Source organism: Gopherus evgoodei, chromosome 10, assembly GCF_007399415.2.
Source record: "Gopherus evgoodei ecotype Sinaloan lineage chromosome 10, rGopEvg1_v1.p, whole genome shotgun sequence".
In the NCBI taxonomy this organism is placed as follows: domain Eukaryota; kingdom Metazoa; phylum Chordata; order Testudines; family Testudinidae; genus Gopherus; species Gopherus evgoodei.
The window spans coordinates 43,692,532-43,710,475 of record NC_044331.1 but is presented as its reverse complement, the minus strand read 5'-3'; the positions used below and the strand labels follow the sequence as shown (position 1 = coordinate 43,710,475).

The window sequence follows — 17,944 nt, the reverse complement described above, 5'->3', positions numbered from 1 at the left end:
AGTCCTGATCATTAGGGACATTCCCTGCCCACCCCGGGGCCCAGAGTGCCTGCAGAGGTGGGTTACCATTTTGTGGAGCCTTGGAGTGCTGGATGGAGCGGGTCGGGGCATGGGGGCACCCATTTTCCTGGGGGGCCCAATTAGCCAGGGCCCCTGTTGATCTAGTGGCTCATCTGCCACTGTGCCCATGTCCGACTTCTCTCATCCCCACTCTGGCTGGCAAATGTTACCTTTGCAATCATATTTCCCCAGTCTGCCCCAGTCCCCCCATGCCTGAGTCGTTACCAGTGGCAGTTTCCAAATCATAAACAAACCAGGTCTCAACATTCCTTCCCACCCCCCATTTTTATTCCTTAATCAAAGAGTTCATGGTGTGGTGCATTCTAAGCCATATGCAGAGCAGGGAGGTGAGCTGGTGCTACATGCACTCTTAGATCTGGGCAGTGGCTGCATAGAATGGTTCCAGCCCAAGAGGACGGAGCCATAGGGGGAGTTTGTTGATTAGAACAGAGGGTCTGGTGGGGCTACTGACTTAGAAAACGTAGCTGTTGGAATGGGTGGCAGGTGGCCCCAGTGTGCAACTAGGAACATACATGTTTCTGGGTGCAGCGGAGGAGAGGGATGGTTTGTTACAGTTTCACTGCCTGCATGGGCACACACTTCACCTTGGCAGGAGGAGGAGACACCACCCCTACTTTTGTCTCCACCAAAAAAGGAGGCAAGGAGCCCAGAGCCGGTGCGTCACCCACTGACTGGCAGTGTGGGTCATCTCCCCAACGGACCAAGGCAGCCTGTGGGAGCTCCCAGCTGAGTTATTGATGTTCCTAGGGTCGGCCATGCAGGCAAATGTCACGTGAGTGGGAGCTCCTCCAGGATTCACTTAGTCAATGGCTGCACTGGTAGCCCTGGGAGCTAAACCCATGGGTCCCCATCGTGTGAGGTGCCAAGCCAGGCTCGAGATCTGCCACCAGCTCAGACGCTGTGTGCCCATAAGTTAATTAAAGGGGCAGAGTAGCATATCTTGGCACTCAGGGCCTGCATCTGGTGAGGATCGCTAGGCACCGCTGGAGTATAAATAATAGCCTCCTGGAGATCTCTCATAGGGACTGCCGGGGTCCCTGTTACCGTAGTATCTGAGCACCTCCTGATCTTTATCCTCCCAACAGCCCTGGGAAACAGGGCAGGGCTACAATGTCCATTGCACAGATGGGGAACTGAGGCAGAGAGACTGCGTGACACCCAAGGAGTCTGGGGCCAAGCAGGGGTTGGACTCCCCTGAGTGCTAGTGCTCTAACCACTGAGCAGTCCTTCCTCTCTCTAAAGAAAGTCTCTCAGGACCTCTGCTTTAGCAGGGAGCAAACACCATGGGAGGCCAGTGCTGTCCTTTCCCCTGCTTACAAGGGGTCTGCAAACAGGCTGCAGTGTACAAGGAATAGCCGGCTGTGTAGACTTGTTCTGGCCGTGGGGGAGAACTGGTCCCTCCCCTGTGGAACATCCACGGCTGTTAATGGCTGTAAGGAGCCGCAGGCTTGGGAGGGATCGGCGAATTTCCACCTTCGTTAGGTCAGTAAAGACAGGCACAAGATGGGGGAGGGGCATGAACACGCTCAGTTGCCAGAGGCAAGTAGGGCCCCCAACCTCGAGAGACACTGTGGTCTTCAGAGGGACAGGACAGGGTCTTCAGAGCTGGGTTCTGGCTGGCAAGGGCGAGTGGCTGGGAGAGAGCATGAACTGGTGGCATCTCCGTCAGGAACAAACTGCCAGTCATTCGTATTCAAGGGCTATTCCTGGAGAAATCCATCTGGCTGGCTCTCTGTGGGCACCGCTGGGGAGGGTCAGGTGGTGGAGGGAGACACAGAGAGAGGGAAGAGGCAGGAAGAAAGATAAAAAAAGAGAGAGTGGGAGAGAGAAAAGGGGAAATTGGGCATCTGAGGCAGAGAGAGAGGCACAAGGATCAGGCCGCGTTAGGGTAGGGCAGTGGAGAAGCAGAAGTGACTGATTTATGCCCATGAGAAAATAGAAAATTATTTTACATTAGCAGGTCATGTAAACGAGTTGTGGGCATAGCGTGCCGGGCGGATGCTGGGCTCAGAGCGGCGGGCTACTGAGCAGGGGGGAATGGCTTAATGAGCTGAGCTGCATCATGGGAAATGAAGATTAATGCCCAGAGCCCACTGGACTGGCCTGCCTGTTCCTTGCCTCTTATTATTTGTGTGTGTTGTGCAATTGGTGATAGGGGATGGGACACTGTGGTAGGCGAGGAGAAGAAAAGAGGGATAAAGGGGTATTTGCCTCAGTTTCTCTGTTTTTATTTTGCTGCTGTGCCGCTCGCGGCTGGGCAGCACAGTCACATTGTGGGACCAGATTCCAACCAACGTTTATTAAAAAACCAATTTTAGTACGTATTTTCACTGGGAAAATGGAACATTGTGGGTAAAAAATCAGTAACTTGGGGGTGTGTGAAAATATTGATTAAAATGTGGTGAAAATGTTCAAAACCCTTAAAATCCTCCTGCTTCCAGAACTAGCCCAAGGAAAATCCTTTCAGAGTTTGCCAGCTCTGTTTAACAGCACAGGACACTGCAGGCTTGTCTAGACAAGGAGTGGAACCAATGTAATATAAGTTGCAGCTGGAAAGTGATTTCTGATTATTTATTATTGATATTGCTGTAACACCTGGGGGTTTTCTGATGAAAACCTGCTCCATCAGCCAGCGCTAGTGGTAGGTCCATATAGATGCTTTATGAGGGCATTGAGGCTTTCAGCTCGAGTGGTAGCTGCTCCTGCTTTTAGTGCCAACGGTCCTGGGTTCAAATGCCTCTGTCTGTCCAAGCCAGGTCAGTTACAGTTCTGGGGAGGGGCCAGTCAAAGGATGAGGGAGGTGCTGTGCAGGTACCAATGGGAACACAGGAAATAAGTGGTGGAGGAAAGGTGAGGTGAAGGTGGGGATCCAGTGGGAAGAGGCTGTGACTGCTTCCCTTTGGCAAGTTCCGTCTCTGTGATAGGCACCAGGGCTGGCTCTGCAGCCTAGCGTATCTAGGGGCTGCTTGGGACAGCAGAGATCCTATGGCCATGATGTGGGGAGGGTCCCTTTGTTCTGGGGTGGCCTGACGCTCTGGCCCTAGCCTGGAAAGGCAGGTGGAAAGGGGGCTGGACTGCTTTTCCCCCCCCTCCTTCCCCAGCTCAGCTCTCTGTGGGATGATTTATGGGCAGGCACTTGGCAGCCTGGCTGAGTTTAATAGAGTGTTTTGCAAAGGCTCAGGGCTGTGAAGGAGCCCAGTGAAAACTGGAATGGGGAGGAGGCAAAAGAAATAGAGTAACAGTGGTGGAGAGAAAAGAAGGGGACATGAGCCACCGTGCTAGTGTCCCCCATCAGGGCCGGCTCTACCATTTTTGCTGGCCCCAGCGAAAAAAAAAAAAAAGCCACCCGGCCTGTGCTGCCCCAAGAATGGACGGAATGCCGCCCCTTAGCATGTGCCGCCCCAGGCACGTGCTTCCTCCGCTGGTGCCTGGAGCCAGCCCTGTCCCCCACACCCTCCCTCCATCACGGCGAGGAGGACACGAGTTAGTGCTGCTCCCAGCAGAGACCCCTCCACTTTTTCCTTGAGGCAGCCTCAGACCAAACTACCCCCTTTCTGTTGTTCATCCTTCCCCTCCCAAGCGGCTTGTGGGGTCTGAATGAATGCAGCTGGCTAGCCAGCCCCCTCCCGCCACGTTACTGGTAGCCTCCCTCGGAGGGCAGCGCAGAGCAGCCAGGTTGATGTCGTGGCTGCGTTGGTATTATAGTGCTGCAGAGCGCTGGGGAGAAGGCATGGCCTGGGGAGACAGTGTGGTCACAGGCTGGTTGGCCCCTCCCAGGCTGCAGGCCCTGCTGGCTCTGAGGAGATGAGTGTAGTGAAGTGGGCAGAGGCAGCTGTTGTGCACAGTGCGAGCAAGCTGCCAGGCCGGAGGCTGCTGGCTGCAGGGCGTGGCTGGTGTGTCACCGCCTGGGCAGTGCTTTTCTGCCCCTCCCCAGCCAGCTCCCCCCAGGCACCTGGACTCCCTTTAGCTCACTGACGCTGGTCTGTCCAAGGTTCCCTGCTGCTCCCTCTGGGTTACCCGTCCCATCCCTCAGCTCTCCAGACTGGGAGAGGGGCCGGGATGGGTTGGTGCCCACAAGTGCCATCTGCCTGTTCCTGCCCCGGCCATGGAAGGGGAATGTAGTGCCCATGTGCGGGGCTGACCCCTGACCATCACCCCTTTGGCGTGCATGCATCCACCATTCCTCCTCCTTTCTGTGGCCCAGGCCCCTTTGCACTCCCTCATAGGACATGTTCTCTGTCCTCTGGGCCAACTGAGCCCATTGGTTCCTGGCTCACCCCGCCCAGCACTGACCTGGGCCACCTGCCGCAGGGATGCTCATTGGATCCCTCTGCTCTGGGCTCACAGGAGGAGAGAACAGATTTCTAAGAGCCGGACTCCCAGATCTACTGAGCATCAGGCCCAGCACTGGGGGCAGCCTGGGCCCTGCTGGATTATCTGGGCTGGGTTGGCTCGCAGAGCCCCCTCTGAGCGGTGCCGAGGTGGGGAATTGAGCTGTGACTGGGGAGCTGTCACACCTGTTTAAAGGAGCCGCTCGTCTCATTTGAATGGAAATAGAATTTTCTCCTGTTTGACATAAGACAATTTGGATGAAAAATCAGAGAGCGAGGGGGTGGGGGCAGGGAGAGAGAGAGAGGAGGCAGGGAGAGGGGAGGGGCACAGAGAGAGAGAGAGGGAGAGATGGGGAAGATAGCAGGAGGTAGGGAGGCAGGAGTGTGGGGAGGCAGCATGGCCTAGTGGTTAAAGCACCCAAGTGAGAGGCAGGCTTGGAGAGGGGGTTCTGCTTCCAGCTCTGCCCCTTGCTTGCTATATGCATGTGAGCAGGTTACATGGGTTCTCAGACTGGGATTATGATGCTGCATCAGGTGGTGTGTCAAGGAAACAGGGCCCTGCTCTCCCCTGGGTGAGTAGGACGAATGCTTCTGCCTGGCCTCAGTGCACATGCTGGGGGTGTGATGCACGTGTCTGGGGGGAGGGGGGTGAGTGTGTGTGTGTGTGTGTTGCGAGGGTGGTTGGCAGTGTGCAGTGTGTGTGTGTGTATGTAGCTGTGTGTGGGTGTTTATTGCATGTGTGTGTGTGTGTGTGTGTGCTGTGAAGGTGGCTGGCCCTGTGTCACTACTTTGTGTGTATGTGTGAGATAAGGTGGCTGGCTCTGTGTGAGATAAGGTGGCTGGCTCTGTGTGTGTGTGTCATGCGAAGGTGGCTGGCCCTGTGTCCATGTGCAGTGTGTCTCCCTGTAGTGGGTGATGTATCACCAGGCAGCTTCCGAAAGAGAAGTGTAGGGACTAGTTCTACTGTCAGTTATCCAGTGGGTTACTCCAGACTTGCACCAGAGGATCCCATTGGCCCCACAGGAGATGCTGTGCCATGTCGTTCCGTTGGCCCATACAGTCCAGGAACCTGGCCCTGGCACTGATGCTGCAAAGGGCATTAAAAATGGCCCCGGCTGATTGTGTCCTGCTTAGTTCCTGCTTGGCTCCCATGTATCGCCTGTCCGAGCACAGGAGGGTTGCTGCCTACATGCAGGATAGTCATCGTCAGGAGGTTCCCTCATGCCAGTGCTGCAACTCGCTGTGTTCAGGATATGGGGCCTTCCACTGAGGGACCCTCTCAACTGGTGCCTCCCCTGCACAGTCTGGACAGAGGAGGAGTCTGTCTGCCCAAGCAGCTGTACAGCACATCTGTGGAATCTCTTTTGCACGTGATTTGCTCCTAGGTTGGGATGGAGGATCTAACCACAGACGTTTCCAGCTCCCATCCAAATCACAAGGGATCTTGCCATTATTTCCAAGCAGGTTCTGTTTTTTCATGCCCTGAGTCCCAAAGGATCCCACAGCACCTTATCATGTGATACAGCAATTCTTTCACCCAGCACTGTAAGGCAGCCACCTCTGGGGTGGAGCATTGCAGCTGTTTAACAGTGCACCAGAACACTACAGACTATGAATTGAATCTTGAGGGGGGTAGTTAGAGAGGCAGAAAACTGGAATTTGGCCAGGACACTAGGGCTAACACCCAAAGATCCAGAAGATCTTCACTGAGCACAAATGGTGAGTGTCAGCTATAATATCCTAGTATAGGATTCACCAATAACTGTGCTATACCAACCCTATTAGCCAATACATTGGCCTCCATACCTGGCAGGTCTGTAAGACAGGGAACAGAACCCAGGTGGATGCTGGTGCCCACCGCATTGTGCTGGGGGAGCTGAGAGCTGGAGTAGAATGGCAGAGCACTGACTCATGGTGGCAAGAGATCTGCTCCTCATCACGCCCGAAGCAGGGACGGATTCTGCAGGAGATAGATGAGTTCTTCACCTCTCCTTGGTAGAGGCGTGAGCTGCTAATGGGCAGCTCAGCGCTGAATGGCCCATCCCTCACCTGGTGACTTTGTCCTGCCTTCCAGCCTGGTGTTGCCCTCTCACTCAAGCTTTTAACTACTGGGCCATGACTACCCTAGCTGGCTATTCTGGGTGTTGCCTTGCATCCTGGGAAATGCAGTCCAGGACAGGAGGGCTGACAGGATCCACAGGAGCCTGGAGAAATGAATCACTGTTCAAAGAGTCAAGCAAATTCCATGCACTGGATCAACCCACCCAGACTCACAGTGAAGCTCTGTTACATGACAAAGGAATAAGATTCAGTCCTGACCTGCAGCCCCTCCCAGCTTCTCCAGCCTTGGGCTCCCCCACAAACAGCTCTGCCAGTGCCCCTCATTCCTGACCCACAGCCCCTTTGCTATTCCAGTTCTGGGCTCCCTGAACATCTTCAATAGCACAACCCTTACCTGTCCCACCGCCTGGGGCTGTATCGTAGCGCCTCGCCCAGTGGCATGATGGGTAATTTAAGCAAAACTGAATAGCTGGTGCATTGGTTCATCCAGCTTGTCTTAAAGTTCAGCTTGGATAAAAGTGGGGAGGAAAGATGCACACACCACGCCTGCCCCAGACCAGAGCAGCACCTTCAGATAGCGTCCGTCCCCCTAGCCTTCTCTGACTGGCTGGATGCTGCTGTGCTGTTCTGGGCAGTGTTCTGTTCTGGAGGGAGACATCTAGGCCACCTCCTGCTTTGGGGGGTGGGGCTGAAATAAAAATGGGGAAGTCTGGTGGGATCCCAGCTGGAGCAGTGGAAAGGGAAAGTGTGTGTGTGTGTGTGTGCGCGCGTGTGCGTGTGTGTATGTGCATATGTTGGGGAAGAGTGATCTGAGCTATGAGTTTATGAGTTTATGTGAGCCTCACAGAGCTAGTTTAGATACGGCTCGACTCACACCAGTATCATGATTAATTATTGTTTAATAATTTTTTGCAAAATACATGCAACTCCCCTTCGCTTTGTTGCACTCGGTGCCTCTCAGAAGCATGGCCAGTTAATGATTATTATGTACTGGATAATTAGTACCTGGCCCTGTGTCCTGTCTCCAACTGGCCAGTGCTAGGTGCTTCCAAGGAGGATGGAAGCCACCCTGCAAAGGGCAGCCTGTGATTGTTCGTACTGTCCCCCTTTATCCTCCCTCTGTGACGAGAGGGGGTGACCAGACCTGAACACAGCACCCCAGGCGAGAGCTCCCCATTGGTTTGCAAACAGTTGTTATCATGGGTACAATCAAATTTCCCCTCCAGGCCCTCGTATGCCCTGGGAGTCAGTGCTCCTGGACCCCGGGCTTAGCTCCACCACAGATCCAGTGTGAGAGATGGGGTGAGTTACTTGGCCTCTCTGTGCTGCCAGGTGCCCACGAGATCCCACTGACCCCCTCCCAGGGCTGGGGGGCAATCGAAGGAAAGTTTGAGACTCTGGGGGATTCTGGGATGAAAACCTCCTGGACTGGGTCCATCCCTGCTCCAGCTGCACTGGCTTCAGCGGTGTTCCCAAGACGGCCTGTTGTTACTATTTCAAAAGGCTCAGACCTAGATTCGCCTTGTGCCCAGGTGGCGCTCAGAAGCAGGGACAGGCAGAACTGGCTGGGATCCCCGATCCTGTGCTACCCAATCCCAGTGTAAGTGAGAGCAGCTAAGGAGCTGCCGAAACTTATGCCAATTACACCAGATCCTGTAGTGACCTTACATCAGCCAAGGATAGCGTACTGTGCTCCCCTCCCCGTCCTTCACCTATGCTGGGTGGGCACGGCTGTGCCTGCTCCACTAGCTGGATGCCAGCAGTGAGCTCCTCTTTCCAAGGGCTCTGCCTGCCACCTCCATCCAGAATACAGCCGCTTGGCAGGGCCGGAACAGCACAAAGCCAATCCGAGAATCCCTGTTCACTTCTGGAGTCATTTCCTGTTGGTGGGGAGGGGCGAGAAGGGGAGCTATCTTTTTGACGCCCCGTCCCCCCTTTAGAAGTCCTCATGAGCCTGGCAGCACACACAGTCCTTGGGTAGGTTAGTCAGTCCCTGAAGTTCAGATCACGCAAGCCGGCTTGACATTTACAAACATCAGACAGTCCCAGAGAATCAATAGAGTTTAATAAGCGCCGGGCAAAGACAAGAGACCCGTCACAATGACATTCTGCTGCTCTGTAAATGTTATTCGAAATCATACTCAAGGTTTTTATTCCATGCAGCGTAGAGCGGCAGGGCTTTGGGAATACGTCCCACCAAAGGCCATTTCACTGGCAACTGTGATGGGCTGGTCGGCGAGGGGTCCAGCCAGCCTCCCAGCCCTGCCCCCTTTGTACAATGTGTGTATTCCCACTGTGCTTCATTGCACTGGGGGAGGCCAGCAGCTACTGAGGGTGTCACTCCTTGGCCAGGGGCCTGGTGGTTTTGGGATGGAGACATCAAATCCCGGGTGTGGAAGTGGCAGAATGCTCCTCGAATAGGATTCCTCCAAGAAAGGGAATAACAGTGACAACATCAGGGTGAATGAGCTCAAGCCGGCAAGGTGCAGAATGTGCCTGCAGCATGAAGCTGAACCCCCACCGGTGGCCTGCAGGGGAGCTGCTGAGCACCCATTGTCAGCACACGGGGCCGGCGCCTCCGAGGGGGCACATGGGGTCAGCACCTCCAAGGGGTCACACAGGGCCAGTGCCTCTGAGACAGGTACGCGGGGCCAGCACCTCCAAGCGACTTGGGCTCCTAACATCTATTGCCCGGTGAGGCTTTCTGTGCCTTGCAGGGCGAGCAGGGGAAGGGGTGCAACACTTTTCAGGGTGACCTGAGGTGTCTGGGGGGATTCACTAGCAGCCACTGATGACACGAAGGAGTCTTGTCTGTGCCTGCTGGGGACGACTCCCAAAGCTACCTGCTGCTGCCAACATGAGCCCTCCACACCAGGCTATGGGCAGCCCCGCTTTCCCTCTGCGGACTAGCAACAGGCACCCCATCTTGTCACGCTTGACTGCCCACTGCCCGCTCTGTACACCAATCCGTTGACTCCACCTCACTCCAACCCTGTCCATCGCACAAGTCACTAAGCTGTGGTTGTAGTGAAATGTACCAATTCTCGGATTAAAGATCCCAAATCCAATGGAAGGGTTTGGACACAGAAGGTGACAGATGGGAGAAGAACATCACAGGCAATTACAGCTTCTATTCATGAGCAAGGTCCTCGCCTGGCCTACGAGGTTTCTCACCCCACAGTCCGTCCAGAGAGCATTTATCCAGCCTGGAGCAATGCGATCCCCTCTTCATGTCATGCTCCCCATGGTGGAGTGTCTCCTCTGGAGCAGGTCCCACTGGTGCCATTTCTTCTGCTCTTACGCAGCCCCCAGCTGGTTGTCCCTTTTCAGAATCAAGTAGTTTCACTCGCTTCAGCCCTGAGCGTCCCGTCCTCCAAGTCTTTTCTAGGGGTTCTTCTGTCATCTATCGTGCCGGCATCTGGTCCAGGCTGGAGATGCTGGGCTGGGTGGAAAGAGGTTGGTTGCTCCCACTCTTGCTGAGATACCAGACACCTGCCCTGCCTCAGGTGAGGTGTGCCATCTCCAGCAGTTGTGGAACCTCAGATCCCACATTATACATGTGTCTCCAAACATTTCCCCTACAAATATCTCACAGTAACTGGGGCGATTGGGTCATTGGGTAGAGATGACCCACAACCCCCTTTGGTGTGTATTGAGAAGCCAGTCAGACCCTGGGGTGATGCCTACCTGGCCGCACCTGTTCCGCTGGCACCAAAGCTTTCAGGTGCTTGCCAGCGGTGCTGGAGACGTATGGTAGAGGTGGGAGGGCAGACCCCAGTGGAGGCCACTTCTCAGAACCATTCTTACCCCTCGGCTCTACCGAGACAGGCTGGAAGAACAGGCCTGGTGGGACGTTAAGCCAGAAGTTGTGCAGGGGCATTTGCTGCGGTGGAAGCCTGGTACTCCTGGTGCCAGGCCAAGTGGCTGATGCGTGGTCTTGGTGCTGGCTGGGAATGTTGAAGATCTTGGCTCAGTTCCCAGCATCCCTTTGTCAGGCCTGAAGAAAAACGTTTTCAGTGCTAGGGAGGAAAAGGAAAATAATCCAAACGAGCCAGTGGAACACAGGAGCATGTCACTGGGCTGCCAGGGAGCTTTGAATCAGGACTGCTGACGCAGCTTCCCCTTGGCACTGTGCCCTCTATACAGTGAGGATCATAGCGCTGCTGTGCCACACAGGGGTGCTGTGCAGCTAAACTTGTTATCAACATCCCAGAACTGGCTACAGCTGGCAGGGCGGGCGAGACAGGACACTGGTGGGGTGTCTCCACAAACAGAAGGTTTGTTCCAGTTTAAATAGTAACCACTCAGGATGGAGGGGAGTGCTGGGGGCACTGGTAGATCTGGAGGGGTTGGCTGGGTGTGTGGGTAGATCTGGAGGGTTTGCTGGGGCTCTGGTAGATCTGGATGGAGCATTGGTAGATCTGGAGGGATTTGCTGGGAGCGCTGGTAGATCTGGTGGGGTTTGCTGGTGGCACTGGTAGATATGGAGGGGTTTGCTGGAAGATCAGGAGGGGTTTTCTGGGGGCGCTGATAGATCTGAAGGGGTTTTCTGGGGGCGCTAGTAGATCTGGAGGGATTTGCTGGGGGCACTGGTAGACATGGAGGGATTTGTTGGAAGATCTGGAGGGGTTTTCAGGGGGTGCTGGTAGATCTGGAGGGATTTTCTGGGGGCACAGGTAGATCTGGAGGGATTTACTGGGGACACTGGTAGATATGGAGGCATTTGCTGGAAGATCTGGAGGGGTTTTCTGGGGGCGCTGATAGATCTGAAGGGGTTTTCTGGGGGCGCTAGTAGATCTGGAGGGGTTTGCTGGAAGATCTGGAGGGGTTTTCTGGGGGCGCTGATAGATCTGAAGGGGTTTTCTGGGGGCGCTGGTAGATCTGGAGAGGTTTGCTGTGGGCATTGATAGAGCTGGAGGGGTTTTCTGGGGGCGCTGGTAGATCTGAAGGGGTTTTCTGGAGGCGCTGGTAGATCTGGAGGGGTTTGCTGGGAGGGCGGCAGATCTGGAGGGCAATGGCATGTGTCATCTGGCAGGCACTCTTCCCCACCAAACAGAGAGGCCTTGGGCAGGGACAGTACTGCCATGGGAGCCCATAGCTCTCCAGGTCCTAGCTGGTGAGCCCAGCAGGTGGGCTGGGTGAGTGAGTGAAGGAGGGATCATCCCGCAGTGAGTGGGCATGGCTGGGGCAGGGAAGCGCTGCTGGCTGGAGCTAGCTGTGAGCTGGAAGAAATGCTTAGAGATATTGAGGAGCAGGAGCCATGGGTGAGCAGGGTCCTCAGCGTGGTGCTTGGAAATGGGGGGCTGATTACTGTACAATAGCAGACTGGAAAATCTTTCCTATGTGGAACTGCACCTGTGGGGATCTGTGCAACAGGGTGGAGCCCTGCTGGCATCTCTGGCTGCTGGAGTTTAATCAATTCAGTTTAAATTAGTGCCCAGAGCAGATTTTCTCCTGGTTTCAGGAAAGCAAGCTGGGGTCCGAAGGCTCCACTCAGGGCCGGCTTTAGGAAGTGCGGGGCCCAATTCGAACAGTTTCGATGGGACCCCGACATGGATAACTTAAAAAAAACCAAACAAACAAACTAAAAAAACACCATGTGGGGCTTGTACTCACCCGGCGGCACTCCGAGTCTTCGGCGGCACTTAGGCCGTAGGTCCTTCACTCACTCCAGATCTTCGGCGGCACTGAAGGACCTGCCGCCGAAGTGCCGCCGAAGATCCGGAGCAAGCAAAGTAATCGCTGCCGAAGTGCCACCGAAGACCTGGAGCACTGCGGGGTGAGTAAAAAGTAAAAAGGCACCTCTAGCCAGGGAAGGGATTCTCACTGAGCACAGGGCCCTCTTAGGTGCGGGGCCCAATTCGGGGGAATTGGTGGAATAGGCCTAAAGCCGGCCCTGGCTCCACGCGAACTGTGCGAGTTGGCATATGGCAGTCATGGACCGGGCCAGGCCTGTTCCCATTCCCAGTGACAGAACTGCATGCCCTCCGCTGATCCCCCTTGCCCTCTTGCATGGCCTGGGAAATCAGGAAGGGAGGTTGCTAGCTCCCAGGATGGGCCCCCCACTGGGGAAGCCGGCCCTGCATGGGGGCCTGGTCATTCAGGGCCTTGACCAGAGCATGTCACAGAATCAGTGCTGAAACCCAGAGCCAAAGGGGACTATGGAGACATAGGAAGAATCAGTTGCTTTTCAAACCCTGGAGGGTGGGGAAGGAGCGGGAGGGAGCTCTCCCAAGAGCAGTGGCTATAGGAGATGTGCCTGTGAAATACATCGGGAGTCCATGCAGCGAGAGCCAGGCCACAGCTGGAGCCTATTGGAGCAGGGAGGCGTGATGAGCTGCTGGGGGCGGCTGGGCAGGGATGGCCTTGCCAGTGTAAATACCCCGTGTGTCTGTGGCATGGCCACAGGAGTAAGGAATGGAAAGGCGGGAGCCAGGAAATGCTGGGGCCGTTGGTCAGCACCTGCTAACATCCTGGAGTGAGCCGTCAAGCTGAGACTGACAGGACCCGGCAGAGCTTTTCATCTGGAATGGATTGTGCCAGAGGATCCTGACCTCTGCTGAGCATCGTAGGGACAGGGGAACGCAAAGATGCCATCCAGCTCGGCTCCCAGAAAGCTCCCCACACAGCATGGAGACCAGTGAGCCTCTGGCTTCCTGCCCACCGCAGCTGTGAACAGTGCACAGGGCCTGACAGAACACTAGAGGGGGTTCATATGTGCCTCCCGGGGTGGGGTGGGGCTGGGAAATCCCTGTCCATGGCACACAGTGCCCCTCTGATGGACAAGCTTTGTGTCCCATGGTCTCCCTGCACTGGAGTGGAACAGGTGCCTGGGTTTGAGGCTGCTCCCGTGGAAGGGGTGGGTGGATAGCCACTTTTCGGGTCAGGAAGGCATGAGCCGTTTCCACCCCCTCCTTCCAGGGTATTGACCAGGGTTATAGTGGGCATGCTCCCACTTTGTTCTGAGCACAAAGCAGGTGTCGTCTGCTAGAATCCAGTGGGCATGTGCTACAGAATCAGTTTCCCTGTGTTTGAGGATTGTGGTTGATGGATTTCAGTCCTCTCCCCTCCTGTGCCCCTCTGCCCCACTGACCAGCCTGCCAGCCTCCACCACTGTCTGACCCAAACTGTGCCTGCTCCGGCCTGGCTTCCTCCCTGTACTTCCAGCATGTGTTGTACGAGCCTCTCCAAGCTGTTCTGAGCTCAGCCTGGTGCTGGCAGGGCCCTTCGATCCACACTGTGGCTCTGATGCTGCTTTGGGCCGCGGCTCGTGCTCTTGTGCTGTACTGCTTGAAAGCAGGTACTGCCACCACCTGGGGGACCCTGGTAATTGATTAATGGAGCCCCTGTTCAGTTGCGTTTGGCTGGTTGGTGGGCTGGCGAGCGGGGAGCTCTAGAAACCCCGGAGTCATTTCTCACACCCTGGCATGTCACAGCCCCAGCTATGGGGCTTCCGGGCAACCAGAAAGGAACAACTCCTAGGAGAGGCCCAGGCCTCTGTCAATGGGGCTAATACATGGCAGGCTCTCTCTCCCACCCAGCCCAGAGGGGAGTGTGTGTGTTGTAGGAGGGAGGTGTGAGTATCAGTGTTTGTTCAGGTGTGGTACACGCTGGGGTGAGTTCTGTGCCCGCTCTGTCTGCGTGCATGCATATTTTTCACCCCAGGTGTGTCTATAAGTGTAGGGCTGTGTGTCGGGGGCTGTACTGGGCTACAGCGGTGTGTATCGGGCCATGTGTTGTGGTGATGGAAGGAGGCCCGTGCCCATTGCGGTGCCAGCTGCACTCGGTTCTCTGCCCCTCTCATGGTCAGCCACACCGATTAGCGGCTCACAAAGGCAATTGTTCAGCTGTGACTGTCTCCTGGGTTACCATAGCTACCATCCTAAGCACATGGCATGTCTCCAGGGCAACGCAGGGGAAGCACTCTCTGTTGCTGGGGTAACCAGTATAATTGTAGTGCTTTTAGGAAGAAGGGGGTTAAAGAGAAAAAGGAGGTGACAGCAATTAATTGCTGCCTGGGGCAATGGGTGGGGAGGGTGCCCAGCACACACAGGGCTCAGTGTGGGGCAGGGGTGGGCGGGCATAGGGCAGTGGGCATGGAGACAGCCCCTGCCCCACTCTGGATTGGGACCAGGGATGTTCACAGCAGTGAGTGATCAAATGTTCCTCAGTCCCCGGCCCCAAGGGAATCACGAGCCACACACTGGTGCTAGGGGGGAGGGGTGCACGCCCTGTGTAGGAGGCGCTCAGCTCTTTGGGGTGGGCGCGGGGTATAGCAGGCAGGGGGTGGGAGTGAAATGGAGTTGCAGGTGTCAGTTGCAGTAGCCCATTTCCTTGTGAAAACCCCACCTCGGCAGAGGGCAGCCTGAGCTGGGAGGTCGAATGGGCCAGGAGACCCAGTGCCCCCCTCACAGCCTCTAAGGGGATCTCTGCAGTGCAGGACTGAGGGACACCAGCAAGGGGAAAGGTGTGAGGCACATGCTGTCCCTGTCCTGGGGGTGATCAGAAACCTTCCTTCCACAAAGACCTGGACATACTCACGGGTGCACACCCCTCAGCCACGCTGACACACTGACCGGGGGGCACCTACAGGACACATATACCCCATACAGGTGTTTCCTCCCTGCCCCCGGTCATGCTGACGCACCCAGTGGGGGGGCACCTACAGGACATGTACACACCCATACAGGCACACCCAAATGTGACACACTAGGACACACACACACATATACCCAGATGGGACGCACCTACAGAACACACACACACACATACAGGCACCTCCATATGGGACACCTACAGAACACACACACCCCATATAGGCACACCCAGATAGGACACACCTACAGAACACACACACAGACATATAGGCACACCCAGACAGGACACACCTACAGAACATGCGTGTGACGAAGTGGGTATTCACCCATGAAAGTTTATGCTCCAATACATTTGTTAGTCTATAATGTGCCACAGGACTCTTTGTTGCTACCTACAGAACACACACACACACCATACAGGCACACCCAGATGGGACACACCAGGACACATACACACACACACCTATGGGACACACCTACAGAACACACACATATACAGGCACACCCAGACAGGACACACCTACAGATCACACACTCCTATACAGGCACACCCATATGGGACACACGTACAGATCACACACACCCCATATAGGCAAACCCAGACAGGACAAACTTTCAGGACACACACACACATACACAGCCCGTACAGGCACACCCATAAGGGACTCACCTACAGGACAGATGGACCCATACACCTCTACAGGCATATACTGCGTGGAGCAGATGTCCAAACCCCACAACCATGTGCATGCACAGAGTTACCCTGCACACCCCCATAACCGGCAAATGACAACACTCACACACCACCAAGGGCACAAGCCAACACAGCCGAGCCCCTCCCAGCAGAGAAGAGAGTCACTGGGGAAGGACTGTCCTGATTTGTATTTCATTATAAGAGCAGCGCTGAGGGCAGCTTGACCCCCCCCAACCCATCCCGCATACCAGTGGGAAGCACAGGACGCCTCTGGGGCATCTGTCTGGCTCGAGCACTGGGGAGCACTTGGCAAAGCAAGGAGTCAGATGGTGCCCGGAGGCCATGCAGCAGCTGTTATGCGCTGGCAAAGGGCTGGCACGCAGCCTGGACTGGCCCAGGACCAAGTGCCCCTTCCCTGCCCCACAAGCGAGGACCCTGCTGGGGGATTCAGCCGGTGTTCAGAAAGGGAGCACAGATACACTGGGGCTGGGGGAGCATGTGCTCCAGAGAAGGGAGGGAGAGTGGAGGGGCAGGGAGAGATTTAGGAACTGGAATGAATAGTCTTATCCCAGGATAGTCTTTATCTGGGACTCCCTTGGAGTGGTGGGCAGGATTTGCCAGCCCCCCTTCTGGGGTGGCACATCGTCTGGGCAGCATAGCTCCATCGTCCCCACAGAGTTCTGCATGCCCTTTGGCTGGGAATCCCATCAGCCACCCCCACGCGGAACAGGGCAGAAACTGGCCAGTGCTCAGCTGGGCTGGACGGAGGGGCCAGCTGCCAAGAGACAGTGGCCAAGCGGAGTCGCAGCACTGACCTCTGGGGAGATCCTCTGGCTCAACACCAGTGTAACCCCGTGAGGAGCTGGCCCAAAGGACTCACTAGGCTGGGCCGCTCAGTAGCAGCTGGGGAGCTCCAGAGTCTGGGAAGCAAGGGCCTCGGATCATGGGGGGAGGGGGCGAGGAGCGTGTGCGGAGGATGTCCCCATGCTGGCTGCCCCCCTGAAAAGCCCTGCACCCCCACCCCCGTCAGCTCAGGGACTGGGGCAAGGGGGACTCACTCCACTGATGTCAGCAGAGTTACTCTAGATTTACACCAGTGTAACTTGGATGTGAATCTGGCCCCTTGCTTCTGATGTTACCTTATGGGCCAGGGGAACGCCCTAATTTGATCTGATGTACACTGGTATAAATCTAGAGTGACTCTGCTTACTTTAATGGAGTGACTCTTGATTTCCAGGCTCCACTGTGGGAGCCTCAGTCTAACATGGGAACCCTGCATGTGAACACGCGGTTGAGTCGAATCAGGGAGCAGCGTTTGATCAGGCCTTAGTGCGAACATGAGCACTGGGGGTTGGGCTGGGCTGCCCTTCAAGGGCCAAGTTGAGAACTTGGGCTCTGAATAGTCAGGTCCCAGCAGGCAGGGCCGGTGCAACCATTTAGGCGACTTAGGCGGTTGCCTACGGCACTGGCATTTGGGGGGCGCCATTTTCTTCAGCTGCGACCGCAGCGGCTGGATGTTCGTCCGCCACGGTCACCACCGGCATTTAGGCGGAGGGAGCTGGGGCAGGGGAGCGCGGGGAAGGCTGCCTGCAGCAAGTAACAGAGTGGGGGCTGCATGCAGAGGAACTCCCCGCCCCAGCTCAGCCCTGCTCCGCCTCCTCCCCGAGCATGCCGTGGCCGCTTCACTTCTCCAGTCTCCCAGGCTTGCAGCGCCTAAACTGATTGGCGCCGTAAGCCTGAGAGGTGGGAGAAGTGAAGCGGCCAGGCATGCTCAGGGTGCTTGTGCTCATGCATGGAGTAGGAGTGAGCTGGGGTGTGGGGGGGGTGCCTCAGGGTGGAGGGGGGGGAGTGAAGAGCTGCTGCCAGGGAGGCGCCTCAGGGTGGAGGGGGGGAGCTGCAAGGGGGGGCACCTCCGGGCGGGGGAGGCGCAAGGTGGAAGTTTCACCTAGGGCACGAAACATCCTTGCGTCAGCCCTGCCTGCAGGACTGAGAGCCAAAGCCCGAAGCATGAGTGGCCAGCTGTATTAGCCTGTCCCACTCGTGAAGGAGGATGGGGACTGAGAAGGCAGATGGGACCGTTGTTCTGCCCTTCCTCTGTCTGTTTAGTGCCCCAGGAAGAGCTCTTGGGGATCTCCAGAGGGTCCTGTCTCTTCAGGTGGGCTGGGTCCTGGACCCATCCA

At 56.1% G+C, this 17,944-nt stretch overlaps 1 protein-coding gene across 12 annotated transcripts in view; it reads left to right on the top strand.

The window, feature by feature from the left end:
• Positions 1-17,944, top strand: part of CELF6 (CUGBP Elav-like family member 6) — a 222,244-nt gene that overhangs the window by 89,218 nt on the left and 115,082 nt on the right. For 2 of the 12 annotated variants that reach the window (XM_030578565.1, XM_030578563.1), the window contains exon 1: positions 10,685-10,750. The exons of the other annotated variants lie outside the window; for them this stretch is intronic. The gene's annotated coding sequence lies outside the window, so the exon portion shown is untranslated. Of the gene's footprint in view, positions 1-10,684; positions 10,751-17,944 lie in introns of those variants that run through there. 12 annotated transcript variants of the gene reach the window in all.